At 41.9% G+C, this 22,152-nt stretch overlaps 1 protein-coding gene across 8 annotated transcripts in view; it reads right to left on the bottom strand.

Moving 5' to 3' along the window:
- The window catches only part of LOC147027921 (uncharacterized), a 33,458-nt gene that overhangs the window by 10,416 nt on the left and 890 nt on the right, over positions 1-22,152 (bottom strand). Inside the window, exon 1 of one of the 8 annotated variants that reach the window (XM_085877747.1) lies at positions 21,611-21,828. The exons of 4 other annotated variants lie outside the window; for them this stretch is intronic. The gene's annotated coding sequence lies outside the window, so the exon portion shown is untranslated. Of the gene's footprint in view, positions 1-5,859; positions 5,879-21,482; positions 21,829-22,152 lie in introns of those variants that run through there. 3 more of the 8 variants (XM_085877744.1, XM_085877743.1, XM_085877748.1) reach the window with 3 other exon arrangements.

Raw genomic sequence — 22,152 nt, forward strand, 5'->3', positions numbered from 1 at the left:
AAATAGTGATGGTGTTAAGATTTCATCATTCGGTTTTGACGTTGATGAAGAAACAATGCAAAAGTATGAAAAGCAGAGATACAAGTATCAGTGAAGAAGAAATTACAACTCGTATTAATATTAAAGAATTTGATGAAATATTTAAAGAAAAGGATTTATTTGAACACATCTACTTGAATGATGAAGAAAAGGAAAATTTCCCTGTTGACCTTTATAATTCAGTGAATGATATTTTCCAATAAATAAATGGATGCAAAAGAAAGAGCAAGAAGATTTAAGGAACATCAAGAGTTGGTTTCAAAAGTTGTAAAACAACAGGAAGACAAAGAAGAAATGCAGACAAACTAACGGGTGAAGAAGCATTTGAAAGAAAACAAGAGAAATTTTTAAAACGACTTTTAAAAACTTCCCAAGAAAAAAATTATAGACGCTTCCACAGTTCCCACAATAGAATATACTCCGAAAAAAACTTCAAATGCTAAAAGATTTCAGTCAAATGACAGAGGAAGAATTAGAATATGATGATGAAGGATTATTTCAACAATGGGAAGAGATTAATCAACCCCCTGATTATATTGTGAAGGCTCTTCAAAACAATGAATATTCAGCGGATTAAAAAAACCAAAGCAGGACTCATTCCAACAGAACAACCAGCAATATTTCATCTTGTTCAAGAAAATGGATTGATATTTAATGATGAATTAAGGTTCTTGAGTTCTGCTCAACCCCGTTAAACTAACTCCGAGATTAATCTTTCTTCGAACAAAAGATGGAAGACAAAGTTGTACGTTGAGGGATGAATCAAAGTATTTTGATAAACCATTGGAAATGAAAAATAAGGATGATATATTGATCTGCTTAATATCTCTTAATAATATTGAAATATGTATTGATCTGCTGGACTCTCTTAATTATAGGGTCAATACATCTGGTAAAAGTAGGAAGAATGAGAAGGAGAAACACATTATTCAGGCTTGAAGTATCCTTGGTTCAGGTGTTAGTTTTCTTCCAAATGACCCATCACAATTAGTTAATAGACTGTTATTGCTGTTAGCAGGGGTTCCCAAACCCAGGGTCGTGACCCAAACTTGAACCCCCCCCTCAAAATCTCAGTTTTTGAGGGGGGGGTTTCATGTCAAAAGCATTTTCTCTGACAATTTTTATCATAGGTACACTAGGTACCAGTATCATTTGGGTTGTGAGGCAAATGTGATTTCAAATTTTGGGTCATGGACAAAAAAGTTTGGGAACCACTGTGTTTGGTAGTAAGAAGGCTGAAAATAACAATTGTTTTAATGAAGCATCAGTCATTTTAAACCAGTTGATAAACATGAAAATAATTAATAAATGTCAATACAAAGACATTTTATCCCATATTAAATAAGATAAGTAGCACAGTCCTTTGTTTTAATGTCATAACAAACGACCACACATCTTCATTCCCATACCCACGACAACTTGACGCAACAAAAGAATATGTGGAGTCTTTATTAACCTCCGCCATCTAAGATGGACGGAGGTTACTGTTTTCACCCCTGTCTGTTTGTTTGTTTGTGAACAGCATTATGGAAAAACTCCTGGACGGATTTCGACGAAACTTGGTGGGGGGATTAGGTATGGTCCAAGGATCATGCCATTAGATTTTGGACTTGGTTCAAAGTCCAATATGGCTGCTATGGCAGCCATTTTGTAAAAATATTTGAATTTTTGTTTTTGCATTTCTACATGTTTTAAGTGATTTCCAACCAAAAAAAAAAAAATTTGTTAGAGAAAAAAAAACAAATTTTGCACCTTTTTTTTCAAAAAAAATTTCGATTTTATTTGAATTTTTTTTTTTTGCATTTCTACATGTTTTAAGTGATTTTCAACCCCCCCAAGAATGTTAGAGAAAAAAAAAATTTGCACCTTTTTTCAAAAAAATTCCGATTTTTTTTTTTTGGCATTTCTACATGCATGTTGATCTAGTTTAGTTTATTCAATCGTGGTTCAGTAGAGTCTGATCCGTTTTGACCTACAATTAATAGGATATCAGGTTCACTTAAGTGACCCAGCAGTATTGGCGGCGAAGGTTTTGCACTCTACCGAGTGCTCCCCCTCCAGTTGTCTATGGAAACTTATAATACCTTGTTTAATATCACCGAGAAAATGACAAGTTTAGTTATAATCCGGGAAGTGGATACAAAACGATAACAGTTTCACCCGGAGCATATGAGATTTATCAAATATCTTCCGAAATTGCTCGCCTTATGAAAGAACAGGGTGATAAACCAAAAAATATTGCCATAGATATTCAAAATAAATGATTAAACTTAAAAATAACTACAAGATTGATTTCACAATTGATAATTCATTTAGAGTGTTATTTGGTTTCTCCTCAAAAAAGATTGAAACTAATGGGATGTTTTAGTGATAACGTCATTCAAATATCCTCAGGCATAAATTCAGTATTAATTCACTGTAATTTGATTGATGGTGCTTATAATGATGGAATAAGAACAAATACAATATTTTCATTCAGTGCATACTCAACCCCAATTGGTTATAAATTCAATATGGAACCCAAAAAATCTGGTTTATCTACCTGTGTCAGGAAAAACCATATACAGAGTAAAGTTTAGGATAACCGACCAAGATAATCGCATGATTTCTTTTCATAGAGAAATTATATCCATCAGGATTCACCTACGTTAAGCTTTCCAATAAATAAATACGATGGTTATTGTGAGGAAGCACGAGTTGGGAAAATATAAAATAATTACAGGGGATGGGATGTTCCTTTCCCCATACGACAAGGGTGAAGGTATGTATCTTGGTCGAGGATACTATAAACCGAAGAGACAAAGGGGTGGACATCAATTTAGAAAAAAAAAGGAGATGGGATAATTGATACTCTAATGGGTCGAGGTTGAACTATTCTTAAACATAAAGACCAAATTGGTTCAACTGCTTCTGCTGTGGGAAATATAGTGGGTGCTATAAAGAGTATAAAATATGCCCAAAAGGAATCTCATAAATTGCAAGCAATAAAAGAAATTAAGAAAGCCAAAACTCAGTTGTCTCCCCAAGAATGACAGAAAATAATTCAAATACTTGGGTCATGATTTCAAAAGTTTTAACATCTTTTTTCCTAAATAAATACAAGTATGGAAGCAATTGATAGCATTTATGATTTGGATGATACCATTGTCATCTCAAACTCCACTAAAAAAGAAGACTACTTCAAGGTAAATGCCATAACTGGAACAGACTGGAATACAAATGGAACAAAAAGTTTTGAAACAAATAATCAAGAAATTTATTTGAATCTCGCCGAAAGTTTCTTGTTGTGTAAATTTACATTCACTAAGGCTGCGAACGACACAAACGCTACACTCGTAAACGATTTCTTCTGGAAAATGTTTGATCGTGTTCGTTTGTATATTGAAACACAAGAAGTTGAAGCGGTTGATTATGTCTCTGCTACATCTGAAATTATGACATTTACAATATATTCATTTTGTGAGAGAATGGGAAAGGAAGCTGTCGAAGGCTTCGATGGGACATGAGTCATGAATCAAAATTGGGTTTGTTTTCGTGTTTGGGGCAAGCCTTGTTCAGGTGAGTAAGTGGTGGGTGCAGGTGAGCATATGCATCAGTGGTGAAAGTAATGGTGTGATGTGAAAATACAAATTTGCATACATAATATATAGATGGTACATCACTGCTCATGCTGTTAAATTCGCAAACAGGCGATGCATTAACGTGCGTTCTGCCCCTCGGATGGCCTGTCTGATAGCATTGGTTCATGAACATTTAAGATCTCATGATATCCTTTGGAGAGAGTGGGCAAGTTATCGCAGGCATAATGCAGAGTGAGACATAGACCGGTGATCTGAGGTTGAGGTCAATCATATGTATTAATGAGTTTGTTTAAAAGGAACTTTTACCATAGGATCTCAAATTATTACATTATTTGTCGAAAAAGGACACAGAGCAAAGGAGATTGGGCTGAAAGTTGTATCATGTGAAAGGCAACGAAGGGTACATATGGAAACAGCCTCTAGTGGATTATATGGCCATTTTTGAGCAGATAAATAAGCTACCATGTCGAAAGACTGATGCGAGTGCCGGTAACTGCCCCATTAAACCTGAAACAAATGTACATACACATTATGGGAAACAATGTTTAGTTTCTGTGTTGCTCTAACAAAGGTTGTGAAAGAATTTGACTCGTAGGTCAAACAAGCGTGACAAGACCAAGCTGCAGAGGAACACCACGGCATCCAGCCCGGCGACTGCGAGAACATCAAGGTGTTGAAGCGGAGGAACGCACTGAAGGCATGTTGGACCGGACCCTATCAGGTATTACTGGTTACCCACATAGCTATCAAGTGAGAAGGTAAGCTAATCATGGACTCACGCATCTCACCACAAAAGAGGATACAGGAAGTCGTAAAGAGAAAGAAAGGCAATCTGCAAGTGGGAAGAATGTTACTGGAGGTTCATGACAGATGTAGCAATGCATTTTGATTAGCATGTGCATAATCGTGATGGTATGGACAATAACAGATAGTGAGGGCAGTATGGGAATGTCAAAGAGCAGAATGTTTGGTAGGTCAACAGTAGGGGAAACAAGGAATGGGTTGTGACAGGGTATGCAGGGCAGAAGAAGGTAAACATTGGGACCAATTGCATGAGAAAGGCGTGTATTGGATAAACACTTGTATGACCCTTACATATAATTACGCACCTCGTGTGACACGGGATGAAGAGGACATAGGCACTGTACGCCTGAAACGAGGGATAGTGTTACATGAAGGGATAACTGGGACAAGGATAGATATAAGGATACGAATGAATAATCTCATGGAACCCCCAGACATCATTAAATGGTATATTTCTGTGACCTGGGAGGGCACATAAGAAAGGACGCTACAAACTATCATGATTACAATCCAGGATGGAAGATTGGAGCATGGTTGCAAGGATTGTTTAGAGGTTGGGGAGGAACCATTCTCAGGTTCCTGCTGACAGGATTGGCTGTGTTGATTGGAATATTCATTATATTGTCTATAATCAAAGCAGCCATGATGGCTGGCTTGCGAAAGTGCATTTCAGGATGGCATCTGAAGTCAACACCCGAGAAGCACGAAACCAAGCCCGAACCTGAAATGACACTTTTAGCTGGAGCTCGGGAAAGGGACTTTCCAATAAAAGGGGCAATTTCCCCACACCACCCACAACTACTATTGTACACCACCCCCCACCCCGGCTACCCTTGTTCCCGATGCATCACCTGCTTGTAATATGTATACCTTTGTGCACCAGGCACCTGTGATTAAAGATGAGGAACATATTCAATTGATCGCAGCAGATAAACTTGAGAATGCCAATTTGCATGTAATGTTTGGAAAGGAAGATGAAAATGTAAATGTGGATGTAGACGAAGATGCTGCAGATTCTGGCATAATTTGTTAAAATGTAACTGGAAATGGATGTGCATCAGTTGGTACAAGTTTAGACTCAGACCTTGAGGCTGAGCAGTTTTTGGATGGAGATTTTACTGAGTGATTTGTTAATCAGGGGGTTGGCATGTGATTCCATCTTTAGTGGGGCAGGTAGTTCTTTCCCTGGGTTAGAGGGGTGCAGGGAGAGCCTTTCGACCGCCATGGAGACCATCTGGAACTGCCCCGAAGGATGAAACTCCTCCCAGGGAGTGGTCTGTCTGCACGGCGAAGCTGGGTCATCTGCCGGCCTGAATTAAGAAGATGCTTGATTGCGATTTAATAAACATTGTTTCTTAAAAGTAACAATAGGAGGAAATGGGATTTGTACCTTATTCTTTAAAGCCTTTGTTTCTTTCAAACTCTATTCACTCACCTGCAGTTAATTAAAATTTATTCCTTCTTGGGACATTGTGTGCAAGATAAGGAAGGTTAATCTTTTGCGATTCAAGGGAGCATTGTGTAGCAGGATCTGGGAGGAAAAACTTCTGATCTTGCTTATCAGTTTGAAATATATCGCCAAGACATAAGCCAGGTGGCTCTTGGGATGAAAGGAAGGAATTGTGTAGTGGAATCTGTTGGAGATAAAAAGTCAAATATTAGGGGGTGACTCAACTATTTGGGAGAGCACTATCTGGGTTACCTCAATTGCTAATTGGTGTTCCTGATGTTTCCTGCTCTCCGTGCGGCCGCATTTATTTATCGGTAATAAACAATTTTCCCTCAAGTAAATCGATGTCTTCATGCCTTAGTAAAGGGTGATCGATGCCTCGACAAATATATGTATGATATTCTATGGGGTGAAAGTGGTTCAAGAATCGTAAGGGATGAGGAAGGAGTTGAAGAAACTGAGGCAAGAGATGAGGAGAGGGAGAAAAAAAAAAGAGAAAGAAGAGAGGGAGAAGAGAGAGAAGGAGGAGAGGAAGGGGAGGAGAGGGAGGGGGAGGAAAGAGAATAAATAAATATAAAAATATTGAAACCAATGAGATTATAAAAAGATCAAAGGTATTGCAGAAAAATCAATCAATCTCAACGCACTGAGGAGGAAAACAAAGAATTGACAAGTCTATTAGAAATATATGCGTGAAGATTTAAACAAGAAAGTGGAGATAAAGAAGAGAAAGAAGGAAAAAGATTATACGATTGATGATGTTGGTGTAATTGACTGATCAAAGTTTTACTTTTTTTTTTTTCTTAAATAAATGGAGAGAGCTGAAGACATTTGTAAGGATTCTTTATGTTTTAAAAATGAAGATTCAAATGTGCATGTTGGAAACTAAAAAGGTTTTAGCACTGTAGGAATTTTTCACATAAATAAATGTTATTGTGTCAAAAGTAAAAAGAAAAGCAAGAGTAAAAATATCTCGTATGTTAAAAGTAAAAATAGGGTTATACAAAAAGGTACATGTTCGGTGTGTGGCTAAAAAAAAAAAAAAAGAGTGAATTCATCACAAAACACAAACACAAACGAGGAGGAGACAGAAAAAAGTTATCAGGAAGTAAATTTACAACAACTGGAATACGAGGGGAATTATATCTACCAGGTATTCTTTCTGTGGCCAAGGAACAAATTTGAATAAAAGAGGAGATGAGGCTGACAATCCTAAACCGTGGAGCAAACCTATCAATAGGGTTGATGAAGTGTGCATGAAGCATGATATTGATTATGGGAATAGCACGACGTTGGAAGAAAAACATGAAGCCGATAGAGAAATGTTGTAGAATTTGTCTCCAATACAAAATCCAACATTGAGAGAAAAAGACAATCAGTGCTAAATTGAAACTTGGACTTGGAAATTCAAAAAAAAAACTTATAGGCTCTAATGATGTCATTAAGATTGAAGAGCAATTAGCTGATGAATTACATAAACTAATAATCACAAAGTTTCATAGAAGGAAGGTTTATTCCAAGTAAGTTGATTATATCTTGTCTGCTGATTTAATTGAACTCAATAATGATAAAGGGTACAAGTATGCTTTAACCGGTATTGATTTGAGGAGTCGATTTGCGTGAGTTGTCCCTTTGAAAAACAAAACAGGTAATACTCTTATGTTAGCCTTTCAACAGATATTCAATAAAAGCAAGAGAAAACCTAAAAAAAATTGTGGACTGATGAGGGTGCAGAGTTCAACAACAAAACATTTATGAATTTTCCTTAAAACAACAACATTACATGATACAGCACCTTTAATGAAGGAAAAGTAGTTATTGAGCATTTTAAAAGAGAGACTATATAAACTAGCCGGGAGGAGACGATGGTTGGCGGGCATTATTGAACAATGCCACGATAGGTACAATTGAGTTAGTGGAAGCTTTTAAGGAAGCCCTACCGTAAAAACCTATCTCTTCCGTCAAAATTGACCAAATCAAATCGGATTTTTTTATATGTTGTACTTATGGACATTACACACAGCTTCTAGGAAATAAAATTGCGAGAAAAAAGAAAAAGAAAAAAATATAAATAAATAAAAAGTTCAGGTGGGCGTGGCTCCGCCCACAAGGGGCATGGGACACCTCTCAGACAAAAAAAAACACAACTAGACCATGACATCTAGCTTATGTCCAAGTTTCATCAAGATCACATCAAACGTCACGGAGCTATGCTCTGGAGAGTCACAAACAGACACACAGAGACAGACACACAGACGCAACGAAAATAGTGGTGACTGCTGGAGCCCACGAACCAAAAAATTACTCAACTCGGTTCTCAACAATGGTTATCTTTAATTCAGGACATTGTAGATAAGTATAATGATACGATTCATACCTCAACAAAAATTAAACCATCAGAAACATTTACAAAATTAAAATATGAAAAAGAGATTAATGTCAGAAAGCCTCAGTTCAAGGTTGGTGATATAGTAAGAATATACAGGTGGAAATCTCATTTTGAAAAACTTTTTAAAATTGTTGATGTCGTCGATACAGTTCCTTGGACTTACAAATTATGTGATTTAAAGGGGGAAGAGATTTTAGGTTCATTTTATTCACAGGAATTACAAAAGACAAAGATAAATTAAAAAACAATTTTTTGACTCCACCCCATTTTAACTCCACCCACACAAGCCCCACCCACATAATTAGTTTATTAGTTCCTCACACACGTTTATTTAATTTTTTTAAAAAATGCTCCACCCACACAAGCCCCACCCACCCACATAAGCCCCACCCCCTTCCCCCTGTGCGCCCCAACTTTTACCCACTACTCCCCTCATCCCACCCCCCACACACACAGGGAGGGGAGGGGAGAGGGATAGTGGGTCGTTGGGGGAGCGCACCTTCCCCTCAACCCCAAATCGGAAATGTGGAAACAATGGGTTTTTTCGGGTGTGTCTCATGAAGGAAATGACTTCGGCCTTTTGGGGCTTGGTTCGGGTATGAGGGCTGAAAGAGATTTTATCTTTTCTTTCATTTAAAACTTACTTTTAAATATCTTCTTTTGATTAAAAGTTGTTTTTGCTTGCTTTTCGCTAAATTTTGTTCTGTTAGTGTTCTGACGATTCAAGATAAAACCATGAATTGTATTTGGAGACATGGGCTAAGTAAAAACATTGTGCACAGAATACTTCCTCATTTCCACGGCACGACTGTGCTCTTCAACGAACTTCCCAATTTTACAGAACCGAAGGAGGGCTTGTGAACTTCCCTTTCTTTCGTGCTTGAAGAGATAAAGTGAATATACTCGATGGAAATGAATGTTATCAGAAAATTAAGCTATTCCCTCAAGTAGAACATGGACAAATATTCGTTGGTTCGCTCTGAGTATAATGAAAATATGAAAGGGAAGAAGTACTTTAAATCAGCAAGTCTCAATTTTACATTTGCTTGTATGGGAGGGGGAGAAAACGAGTCACCCATTTTAAGCTTGAGGCTTGGGTCAGAAAGTTTTCCCTTTTTCCCCATTCATTTCAATGGGCGTCCCAGAAACCCCATTTATCTACTATCCCCAACCCCTTCCACATCATATTGTTGAGGATTTGGAAACCTATCGCACACAACATTCAGGTCCTATAGCTCAGTTATATCGGTAAGTACATGTTGCCAGTTAGGGTCCCGTCCCTTGTCCAAGGGTGATTAAATGGAAATGCGCTGTGAGTTACTTTGATAGGGTTTTTCTATAATTACTACACGTGCCCCTCACTCTGACCCTTGCCTAATCCGGGATCGCATCACCTCAGCTCGAGACTTCGCCCAGGATGGGAGGGGTGTGCCCCTTGGCAAACCAGCATCTGCATCACCTCAGCTCGAGACTCCGCCCAGGATGGGAGGGGTGTGCCACTTGCCCAATCCGAGATCGCATCACCTCAGCTCGAGACTCCACCTTAATCAGATGGAGTGTTCGCCCCGGGCCAATCGACGAGCTTGCCGCCTGTTTTGGCGAATGAGAGGGCGTCGAGCAATTCTGCGCGCCCAAGCGGTCCAGTGAGGGAGAGCGGAGACGCCGCCCCCCCCCCCCCCGGAGACAGGGTGAATAAGGGCGCAGGCGTTCGGACAGGCGCTTGTCGAGGTGGTCGTCTGGTTGGTCGTCGTCTTAGTCATTGTGACCTTGGTGGTCGTCTGGTTGGTCGTCGTCTTCGTGGCCTTGGTCGTCGTCTTCGTCATTGTGGCCTTGGTGGTCATCTGGTTGGTCGTCGTTTTCGTCGTCATGGAGAGGTGGTTTTTGGTGATCGTCTTGGCCGTCATTCTCCTCCTCCTCCGCGGATCGAGTCGGCTTGAAGACCACACGAGGTGGAAAGTTACAAGACAGACCCTGGTCTTCAGCTCGACTGCCCTCCGGGCTGGAGGTCCAATTAAAGACCATTTGGTCCAATTCTTTGGGTGTGTGCGCGTGTGTGTGTCCGTGGGCCCGTCTGCTAAGTAGTGAATTGTATAAGTGCTTTTTGTCTGTATATACGTACATTTATTAATATTCGGTTTAACTCTGCTTCTGACGTGCTTCCCTCGTTCCCCAATTATTGTTGAATAAATAAACCCCATTTGTTCAATGTATCAGCTCGTTCGTGTCCTTTCCTCCATTGGTTCGACAGCACGCGTGTTTGAGAATTAGTACGGCCGTTCGGGCCGGTAAATTGTCATTTGGTCCGGCTCGACTTTGGTAATTCCGCTCGGTTACGCCGGATCCGAGTCGGCGATCGCGACTCGATTCGGACAAAGTCGGCCGAGGGTTAATTTCCCCGGTAGTTGGACCACGTGGGTATTTAGGTAAATTGAAATTAGCAATCGACCCTACCCCACGTGGTCGACCTCATTGGTGAACTTCGGTCCGAGAGACCGAAGTTATCCGGGGTGACGACCTATACATCCCGGGTGATCAGTGGAGCCGACTCTACTGCTCCATCTGGTGGTCGTGCTTGCGGCCGATGCCTGGCCCCGCAACAATATTTACATCTAATTTAACCAGAAGTTAATCCCACACCAAGAATGTTGATTACGTCTAAGTTTGCAGTGACCGTTTCTGAAGGTGTTTGTCCAAACTTAGACATACTGGAATCTACATTGATCATTCCAAGACATTTATATTAACAAAAAAAAAAACAAACAAACAAAAAAACCATGTCGCACACCAAGTTTGCAAAGGAATTAATTTGGGTTATACATTTAACATTAAAAAACACATAATGCCAAATTACAAAAATATTATTCATCTACAAGGGTGTCTGTATGGCTTATTGAAAGGGGTCACCACACGAAATACTCAGGCAAGGCTATGCATTGTTACCTCCATCACCGAAGCTGAAGGTGGTTATGTTTTAATCCCTTTCTCTGTCTGTCCATTTGTGTGCAGGATATCTCAAAGTTGTGCACGGATTCAGATGAAACTTGGTGGACACGTTGGGTGTGTGACAAGGAAGAATTGATTTGATTTTAGTGAAGATCCAGATACGAGAATTTAATTTTGAGAAGTGATTCTTCACCATTGAGAGGTCAGGCTAAAAACGAAATGTAGCATATTTCAAAAAATGTATTGGGCCCGATATATTCTCGTGGATCGGTTATTGCGGGGCGGAGGTATGCGCTCTACCAAGTGTCCTTCAAGTTACTTCCACCACCGAATGTGAAGGAGGTTACGTTTTCACGTCTGACTGTGTGCAGGATATCTCAAAAAGTTGTGGATAGATCCAGATGAAATTTGGTGGGCATGCTGGGTATGCCGGGTGCGTGACCACGATGAATCGATTTGATTTTGGTGAGGATCCGAATCCGGATCTGGATACGAGAATTGTTTAATTTCCAAGTGATTCTTCACCATTGAGAGAGAGGGCCAAAAACGATATAGTTCTGTATAGCATGATATTTCAAAAATGTTTTAGCCCGATATGTTGTCATGGATCAGGCATTATGTGGCAGAGGTATGTGTTCTACCGAGTGCCCTTCTCGTTTAAAAATGGAATGATGTATAACAAATACACTGGTGTGCTGCACAAAGGAGCTTTCAATTGTGCTTGCAGCAGAAAAATAAAATCTCCCCACCCCTCCTCCTCCTCTTTTCTTTTCCAACCAATGGTTGAACAATATTTATTTGCTCCAATAAACTCAACTGTCCCAGATTCAGTGCCAATTCCTTGTTGCTGGGTTCATCAACCACAGGTTTAACTTGAAGGGCATTGGGTAGAGCACATCCCTCTGCCAGGCTGAACATTTTGCATTTTATATCACACCAATAGGCTAGAGCTGCATCTGGACCTGAACCAAAATCAACTTGACTTCTTCTCGTCACCTACCCAACTCATCCACCAAGTTGTCATAACTTTTTGAACCATAGTGTGTCAAATAATTTCTTGCCCCAATCTATCAATGATGGAGCATCACTTTTTTTTTTGTATACCTTGTCGAGGCTCGTATGAGAGCGAACACACAACTCACATCAAGGGGGGCATGAGACAAGAGAGGAGGGAGTGGGAAGGACAAAACAGTGGGAACAGACATTAGATCTGTGGAAGGGAGAAGGATGGGACGGGGAACATGGGGAATAGAAGATGGACATTACAGGGACTTTCAGGAAGGAAAGCAGGGAATTTGAAGGAGGTGGGCTTGGGTGGATTATCAGGGGTAGAAAAGATCGAGGATTTGGATGGGGGACAATAAGAGGTGGTGGTGAACAGCTGTTTTGAAGGCCTGGAGGGAAGAATGGGAATGAATAGAGTGTGGGAGTTTATTCCAAAGGCAGGAAAAAAAAAAAGAGGAATGAAAGAGTGAAGGCGAGCAGCGATTCGTGATTTTGGTAGTTTTACCAGAAGGGGGTTGTTGGCGGACCTTGAGCGCCCTGCGGAAATGTGGTGGGAGAGAGCAGGGGGGGGGCGAGGATGGAGAGGAGACGGTAGAAGACAGAAAGACAAGCTTTCAAAATATAAAACAAAACAAAACAAAATAAGAAACAGACAACAGAAAACCAAGACAAGCAGAGAGAGCAGGGGGGGGGGGGGAGCGAGGATGGAGAGGAGACGGGAGAAGACAGAAAGACCACCGACCAACCTGCGGTGATCGAGTGAGAGGCCCAAAGATTCAGCCTCATTACGGGAGATGCCAATGATCCGAAATGCCTTGGCTTCGACAGCGTGAAGCCGAGAAAGGTGGGAGGCAGGAGCACCAGCCCAGAGGGGAGAGCAGTACTCCATCAGGCTGTGGACAAAAGCTTTGTAAGTGGTCAGGAGGTCAGGTGGGCCGAGAAAGGACTTTGCACGACGGAGGATTCCCAGTCGGCGACTTTCGGAAATGTGACTTTCCCAGGAAAGGTCATGGCAGATAGTGAGACCTAGAAGCTTGAAAGAAAAGACTTCTTCCAGAGGATTGTTGAGAAAGTGGATGGGGGGGTTTTGTAAACGGTCCTTTCGAAGAGACATAGTGAGAGTGTGAGATTTGTCTGGATTGAAAGACATGTTCCACGTGTTGGACCAGTTTGTGATTTTATCCAGATCTGCGGTGAGTGAAGAAGCTGCTGCTTGCCGGTCTGAGGGATGACAGATGGTACGGCAGAGGGTGGAGTCGTCGGCAAAGAGAAATAGAGGATTTTCCAGAGAGTCCGAGAGATCATTGATGAAAACCAGAAAAAGAACAGGGCCCAGAACGCTACCTTGAGGAACTCCAGCCTGCACAGGAAGAGGGGATGAAAGAACTCCATTTAGGGCCACACGTTGACTGCGACAGGAGAGGAAGTCTGCGAGCCATGAGTGGAGATGGCCTTGAATACCATGGGAAGAAAGTTTGGTGAGTAGTGCAGGGTGCCAGACTGTGTCAAAAGCACGTGATATGTCCAGGGATACGGCTCGGATTTCCTGTCTGGCATTGAGGACCTCCATCCATTGATGGGAGAGCAGAAGCAGCATATCCAGGGTTGAGTGACCTGGTCTGAAACCAAATTGATGATTAGAAATCAAGCCATTGATGTTTGAAGCATGATGGATTCCATAACCTTGCTGATGATTGGGAGAAGGCTGATTGGTCTGTAGTTGCAGGGATCTGTTTTTGCACATTTTTTGTGCAGGGCAGTGATGTTTGCTGATTTCCAAGCAGCTGGCAGATTACCTTGAGCAAATGAGAGGGTGAATAGAACAGAGAGAGGGTGAGCAAGAGCAGAAGACCAGACTTTGAGGCCCCTTTTTTTGCATTTTAGGACACGAGGACACGTTTTTGAGGACACGAGGACACAGGCTTTGAGCAGGTTTTGAGGATGCCGTCTGGACCGGTTGCAGAATCCGAGTCGAGGTTTGACAGAAAACGCTCCACCTTGTCAGGAGAAAAGGACACAGAGTCTAGGGACAGTTGGGTGTGACTGGGTAAGGTGGCTAGAGAAAGTGATGGGTTTTGGACACAAGATTGAGCTGCAAACACCGAGTTTAGGCATTCAGCTTTTTCACGTGCGGTTTCAGCAGTACGGCCATTTGAGGTAAGGGAGGGGATGAAGGGGGAACATACACCAGCAACAGATTTGATTAGATGCAACCAGGATTTTGAGGAGGGAGAGAGGTTTGACAGTTCAGACTTGAGATGAGAAAGATGTTGTTTTCTGGCTCTTCTGAGGGTAGATACACACTTGTTCCGAGCTTTATGGAAGGAACTGAGATTACCCTCAGTTGGGTTTGCTTTCCATGAGGCAAAGGCAAGTTGTTTCAGGACAACTGCTTTACCACAAGCTTCAGTGAACCAAGGGCAGGAGGAAGGGTAGGAGGAAGGGTAGGAGAACTGAAGACGAGAGGGGATAAATCTGTGCATGAGGGAGAGCAAGTTTCTTTGAAAGTATTCCCAGGATGAGTTGATGTTGGAGAAAGTAGCGACAGGAGACCAGTCTATAAGTTTGAGGGCTGCTTGGAGACCCTGCCAGTCAGCTTGAGTGAAATGCCAGACTCGACGGCGGTGAGGTGGTTCTCTGATAACAGCCAGAGAGATGTCCACTTTGACAAGAATGTGGTCAGAAGAACCGATTGGCACAGAGGAAGAGCAGCAGATATTGTCAGGGAAATTTGTCAAAATCAGATCCAGAAGAGATGGAGTACCATTGTTTAAGATCCGGGTAGGGAAGTTGACCGATTGAGTGAGTCCCAATGAGTCGTAGAAAGCTTTTGCTGAGGTGCCATGACAGGTGAGAGAGGTTCCCACACCGAGCCAACTGGCATGATGACAATTGAAGTCGCCACATGAGGAAGAGAGAGTTTTGATGAGAAGATAGAAGTTGGTCCATGTTTTCAGATAGTGAGGTGGAGATGGAGTCATCACTGTTAGGTGGACGGTACAGTACACATATAAACATGAGGTGGGAGTTGTGGGGGAAAAATTCATATTAATGTATTTTAAATTGTAACAAATGGAGTTTCAGAAATGTAACTTTTATGATGCAAGTTGAATTGGCTGTCATTTCTGGCCAAAAGACTTTTGACCTAAATGATAAGAAATGTGTTGTTCTGGAGCAGAGTGACCGAGCTGATAAATGAACCTTTGCTTAGAAATGTACGAAGTGGCTTTTCGTCTAAAGGTTTCGTGAATATCCCCCAACCTCTCTCTCACGAAAGTATAAAATGCTTTGAAATGAAAAATTGTTTTCAGTGCAAGCACGTGAGGAAGCATAGTATCTCAGTGGCTTGTACTCCTTGGAACTGACCAAGTACCAAGTTAGAATAAAACTCTCTGATGTAATGTAGAAGTGAAATTGAATCGGGTGGGTCTAACTGTTAACTAAAGTAAGAATAAATGAAATAGAACCAAATAATATTGCAATCAATGGGGATTCTTAAGTTCACTGTACGAGGGTGAGAAGTGTATGGTGGATAATTTGAATAATAAATTGTTTCACAAGGAAGGACTTGTGTGGACATCAGTTTTATCAGTCGATAGGGTTTTTGTAGGATTTTATAATCAAATCGGACAAACGTTAAACTCTGTCTGAAGTCAAATAGGATTCCACAATCGGCCAGTTAGAATCCTTCAGGAGGACAACGATCACAACAAGGTGGGTTTAAAAAATCCACGTCAGAATGGAGGGGAAGCCGTAGCCAGAGGTATTCCTGGGGGTGTGGGGAGTGAGGGCAGTGCATGGAGAATGAGGAATAGAATCTTTGATGAAGAGAGCAACTCCTCCACCAGGGCGAGGCTCAGGTCTGTCAAACCGGAGGAGGGAGTAACCAGGGAGAGATACTTGGGAGTCAGACACATCTTGGGGGAGGAAAGTTTCTGTGAGGCAGATTATGTCTGGTTTGTCAGTGGCAACCTGTATGGAAATATCTGAAAGGTTTGAGCGAAGGCCCCGGATATTTGAGGTCCATACTTTTAATGAAGAGGTAGGGGAGGAGGCTTTGGGTGTAGGAGGTGGGGGGGGAGGGGTAGAGTAGGACAAGGGACGAGGGGGTGGTAAGGAGGATTGTTGAAAGAGTGTGGGGGATTGTCGAATAGCTAGCGGAGGGGGTCGAATGAGGAGGAGAATGGGGTCTGTGGTGCTGGGGGAGAGGTGGGACAAGAGAGGGGGAAGAAGGCAGGTGAGGATTTGAGGAGGTGGAGTGAGGAGGAGGGGAGGGGGCAGGGGAGGGAGGCGGTTTTGTGGATGGGAAGGGGGGCAACTTTGGGAAGGATGAGTGAGGGGGATGAATGGTGGGAGAAAGGTGAGGGGGAGTTTTTGAGAGAGGTGAGAGGGAGGCTTGGAGGGAGAAGAGTGGGATGGTTGCTTTGAGAAGATGGGGTGAGAGGGGTGAGTTGGCACTGAAGTTGGAAAAAAAGAATGGTTGATGGAAAGCGAACATTCATAGCAAACTGAGTTTTTTTTTTTTTAAGTTTTAGGTCAGTTATGCGATTAAACACATTTCTTGATGGATGCAATGAAGGCGAATTAAGAGAATGGAGAGAAGAAACGCTGTAACAGTTGGATTTTTTAGACAAGGTATGAAGGAAAGGTCGAATTGAGAGCAGTCTGTTTAAATAGCAGAAGAATAGTGTATTATGATACGGTAAAGAGAACTACGTGTAAAATCAGGAAGATGAAGCATTACAAGAGATCGTTTTTTGTTATCATTATTAATGTTTGAGAGTTTAACAGATTAGGTCATGGAAGTGTTGTAGAAAAATAAAATAAAAAAGAGGAAGAAGAAGAGGAGGAAGAAGAATCGGAGAAAGGTAACGTTTTTTTTATTTAAGATACGAAATAGAGTGATTAGTTGGGAGGGATGGGGGACGTTAAGAAAGTGGGAAAAATAGAAATTGAAGATAATGGGGAGAAAAAAAACAAACACCATCGTACACAGAGGAGAACAAAGGGTAGGCCTCAAGTCTCAAGGATAGGCCTCAAGCACCCAGTAAGACAAGTTCGACGAAATTTCACAAAATAGCATGATTTTTGAAACAAAACCGAACTAGGAACATAAAGTAACATGTAGGTGAGAAAATAAACAGTTAAAACGGGACAGATAACGACAGGAAACTTAACTTTGAGATCGTCAGCAGGGAGCCCCGAAGGAGACCTGGCAACGCTCCAAACCCAGAACGGGAAACTTAAATATTCTAGTTTCAAAATCCAGATCAAGATCTTCATCAAAATCTAATCAGTTAGTCATCATCACACACCCATTGTGTTCACAAAGTTTCATCCAAATCCATAACTTTTTGAGATATCCTGCACACAAACAAAGAAACAGAAAGACAGAAAAACGGGTGAAAACAACCTCTGTCCACCTTCAGTGGTGAGGTAATAAATAATGGGGATGGGGACACTGGAAGCTAAAATGTAATTAAAAAGACACCGAGATCGCTGAAGGCATGCTTAACTGGACTAAGTTTCCATTGCTGTCTTTTACAAGGGTAGACTCAGTCAAGGACACAAGACGAAAAGGGGAGCTGGCGATGGTGTGTGTAATGTATTATACACAGTATATATATTTTTTTTTTTTCAAGAAGAACAAGGCACTTCAAACCAAATGTTTCAAAAATAAATAAATAAATAAAAGGACATCAACTCTGCTAATTTGAGCAAAAAGCGAGAGCGGGACCCGGTCTCAGGCAATGCTTCACAGCTGGCTTAATCAGGCACAAATTACAAATACAAGTTTAATACTAGAAAGGCACTCAGATGAGTGCATACCTCCACCATGCAATGCCCGATCCAGTGGAACATATCGAACCCATAATTTTGAAACATGTCATATCGTTTAGCCCCATCTCTTGATAGTGGGGAGGGGGGGGGGAAATTAGTAAAAATTAAACAATAGTCGCATCCAGATTTGGATATTCAAAATCAAAACAATTAGTCGTCATGCACCCAACCTGTCCACAAAATTGTCCGAATACGTCCATAACTTTGAGAAATTGTGCCATTTCTTGTTTTTGGCCCCATCACTCAATGGTGAAGAAGCACTTTATAGAAAATAATAATAATAATAATAATAATAATAATAATAATAATAATAATAATAATAAAAAATTCTCGTAGCCAGATCTTCACCAAAATCTAATCAGTTAGTCCCAGTCACACACTGAAGCTGTCCAACAAATTTCATCCGAATCCAAACACAACTTTTTGAGATATCTTGCATACAAAACAGACAAGGAGGTGAAAACATCCTCCTTCCACCTTCGGTGGCAGAGGTAATAACAGAGTTGAATAATTTTACATGCATGCATGGAGAGAAAATATACACAGTTACAGTTCCAAGATCTCCAACCAAGTGTCCCAGCCAATGTCCTTTTATACACTCAAGGAAACAATGGTGCAATGAGACAGGTGAACAAAACAAAATAAGAAACTGCTGAGGCTTTGAGCAAAACAAGATACATCCATCAGTTCAGATCAGTTGAGGCCAGATCGAATTTGGGTGAAGGAGCAGTTAAAGATCATGCAAACTACCCCAAGGCCCCAGGCAGATAAACAATTGCTCAAGGTCTAAAACAGATAAGAACTGAGCAAGCAGTTTCACAAATGATGAATTCACAAACTGCTACTTTGGGTGGTCCAAGCAGATAATGTTAAAATAAAGCAAAAATACAATAAAAGTGAAACAAATGAAAAGTCAACATGTATTTAGTCACATGGCCAAAAAACAAGTACAATTAATCAATATAGAGCAATTCATTATTTAGCAATCATTAATATTTATTGTTAAACAAGTACATGTAGAAGTTAGCAAATGTATGCTTTTTGAAAAGCAGACATTTGATATACGAGTACTGCAGTGTAAATCAGTCAATATATGGGAGTTGGGCACACCTGAATGACTTCTACAATGCTCAAGCTACCTCAAAAATCCTACCAACATCCCTACACCCCTCTATCTCCACAACTTCCAGGTAACTTATCCAATTCTAATTTAAACTTATCTACTGTTTCTGCAACCACTACCTTTCCAGGGAGACCATTCCCTGCATCAATTACTCTTTGAGTAAAAGTCCCCTGCCTTAATACCTACAGTCTTAACTCTCCTCTTTTTCTTTACTCTCAAGATATGGCCTCCGATGAATAATTAATCTGCACTCATTTTATCAAACATCTCAACCGTATCTCCTCATAACCACCTCCTTTATAATGTATAAAGTCACGTCATCATCATTCTGGAAACGCTCCCTTTGTCCCTGAAATGATTCCCACTGCTTATTAAATGAAAAACCTCCCCCCCCCCCCCACCATTCTTCCAGCCATTGATTGACATCCATCACTCTGCTCATAAATCGATATTGTTTCCTAATCTTGGGAGAATCCCAGAAAACATGACCTCGCAACCCTTTGCTTTCAGCCGCTTACCCAATATCCTGTATCTACTTTTCAAAACCTCTGAGTAAAACTTTCCCTCAATCATTCGCTCCTTCGTGTACCACAACCAACTTCTACCCATCTCAATTACTGCATCTTCACCAATGCCTGCCCTCCCCACTCCGTCATAAACTGCCCTCCCCACTCCCTCATAAACTGTTCAACAGTTGTACGAATGGCGTGGGGGAAGCCCAAGCCGCGGCTTACTTGGGGCGTCGTTTGATCTCGTGCCGGCCCTGGGAACACACGTGCCACAGGTCTTTTGTTTCGACAAAGGGGGGAAAAAGTCCGAAAAGGCAGTTTCTCCTTGCACATCACGACGGTTACATTTGCTTGACGTCATCCATTGTTCAAACAAACCAAAATAAATTTTTTAAAAACCCTTTACGTTTAACATTAACTTAAAGAAACAAAGTATTGTCCAATGTAGTCATTCACGGTAGAGTATATCGATTATAGTAGTTCTGGAAACGTACTTGGGTACAAATCAGCGAGCAAACAGATTAAAAACAACTTCTCCCGTAACTTGGGGAACGGCGATCGGCGACAAAGTGTATAAAGTTTAATGTGAGAGAGTCCCGATTTTAAACCGAAGGACACCGAATGCAAGAGTGGCCAAAACAACTTCACGGGAAAAAGAGAGAGAAAGAGAAAGAATGTAAGGAAGTTAGAAAACAAGGAAAAGCCATAAAGAAAAAAAAAATAAAGAACGATAGAAAATGCGGCATTACGAGGAGGGAGAGAGAGAGGAGAGAGAAGAGGGGGAGAGAAGAGGGGGAGAGAAGAGGGGGAGAGAAGAGGGGGAGAGAAGAGGGGGAGAGAAGAGAAGAAGAGAAGAGGGGGAGAGAAGAGAAGAAGAGAAGAGGGGGAGAGAAGAGGGGGAGAGAAGAGGGGGAGAGAAGAGGGGAGAGAAGAGAAGAAGAGAAGAGAAGAAGAGAAGAGGGGGAGAGAAGAGGGGGAGAGAAGAGGGGAGAGAAGAGGGGGAGAGAAGAGGGGGAGAGAAGAGGGGAGAGAAGAGAAGAAGAGAAGAGGGGGAGAGAAGAGAAGAAGAGAAGAGGGGGAGAGAAGAGAAGAAGAGAAGAGGGGGAGAGAAGAGAAGAAGAGAAGAGGGGGAGAGAAGAGAAGAAGAGAAGAGGGGGAGAGAAGAGAAGAAGAGAAGAGGGGGAGAGAAGAGAAGAAGAGAAGAGGGGGAGAGAAGAGAAGAAGAGAAGAGGGGGAGAGAAGAGAAGAAGAGAAGAGGGGGAGAGAAGAGAAGAAGAGAAGAGGGGGAGAGAAGAGAAGAAGAGAAGAGGGGAGAGAAGAGAAGAAGAGAAGAGGGGGAGAGAAGAGAAGAAGAGAAGAGGGGGAGAGAAGAGAAGAAGAGAAGAGGGGGAGAGAAGAGAAGAAGAGAAGAGGGGGAGAGAAGAGAAGAAGAGAAGAGGGGGAGAGAAGAGAAGAAGAGAAGAGGGGGAGAGAAGAGAAGAAGAGAAGAGGGGGAGAGAAGAGAAGAAGAGAAGAGGGGGAGAGAAGAGAAGAAGAGAAGAGGGGGAGAGAAGAGAAGAAGAGAAGAGGGAGAGAAGAGAAGAAGAGAAGAGGGGGAGAGAAGAGAAGAAGAGAAGAGGGGGAGAGAAGAGAAGAAGAGAAGAGGGGGAGAGAAGAGAAGAGAAGAGGGGGAGAGAAGAGGGGGAGAGAAGAGGGGGAGAGAAGAGGGGGAGAGAAGAGGGGGAGAGAAAGAGGAGGAAGATTGAAATGTTTTTTTCCAGCCCATCACGATGGTGTGCACCGATCGAAGCACACTCACCGATATGACTCACACCTGATGAAAAGATTGATCGAAAGCTCGCGACGATGCCGACCTTCGTGTTCCACTTGCGGAACTAGATTCTCATTATAAAAAAAAAGAAAAGAAAAATGGAGCCGTTCACCGACCGACTTCCGCCTGAACACGAGGTTTGATGCTCCTCACAAGGTCCTTCAGTCGACGGACTTTCCCGACCGACAGTGGAACCTTTGGGCGCGAGGAACGTTTGGGAGCCTCGAGATCAGCAACACGTGTCCACACAGCCACGATGGCGCCGCGGCCCAGCCAACTCTTCTCCAATCCGCTTCGTTTTGTTATCGTTTTATGACCAGTCTTCGGGGGGGGGGGGGGATCGCCGCTGCTCCTTCAGGTTGTGCCCCACCCCCAATTTTATACGACGCTTTGGGCCATCTATTTATTGTGTACGCAATATATAATTTTGGACAACTCCCTCCAGTCCACCTCGTATACAAACTGATCCAACGTCCGTGAAGTTAGTATCGGTTACGATTTACTCGGTTCAAACATCGGGTTGTACCGTTACAAAGATGTGGAGTTGTGGATTACAAAAAAGGGGTGGGGAAGGGGGGGGTTGAAATAAAGATTATATCTATGACGTAAAGGGGTAAATAGGGTAAATTAGGGAATGCGGTCATGGGTTCGAATCGGG

The sequence above is a fragment of the Eptatretus burgeri genome, chromosome 4 (assembly GCF_056783735.1).
Source record: "Eptatretus burgeri isolate ZD-2024b chromosome 4, Ebu_testis_v1, whole genome shotgun sequence".
NCBI lineage: Eukaryota > Metazoa > Chordata > Myxini > Myxiniformes > Myxinidae > Eptatretus > Eptatretus burgeri.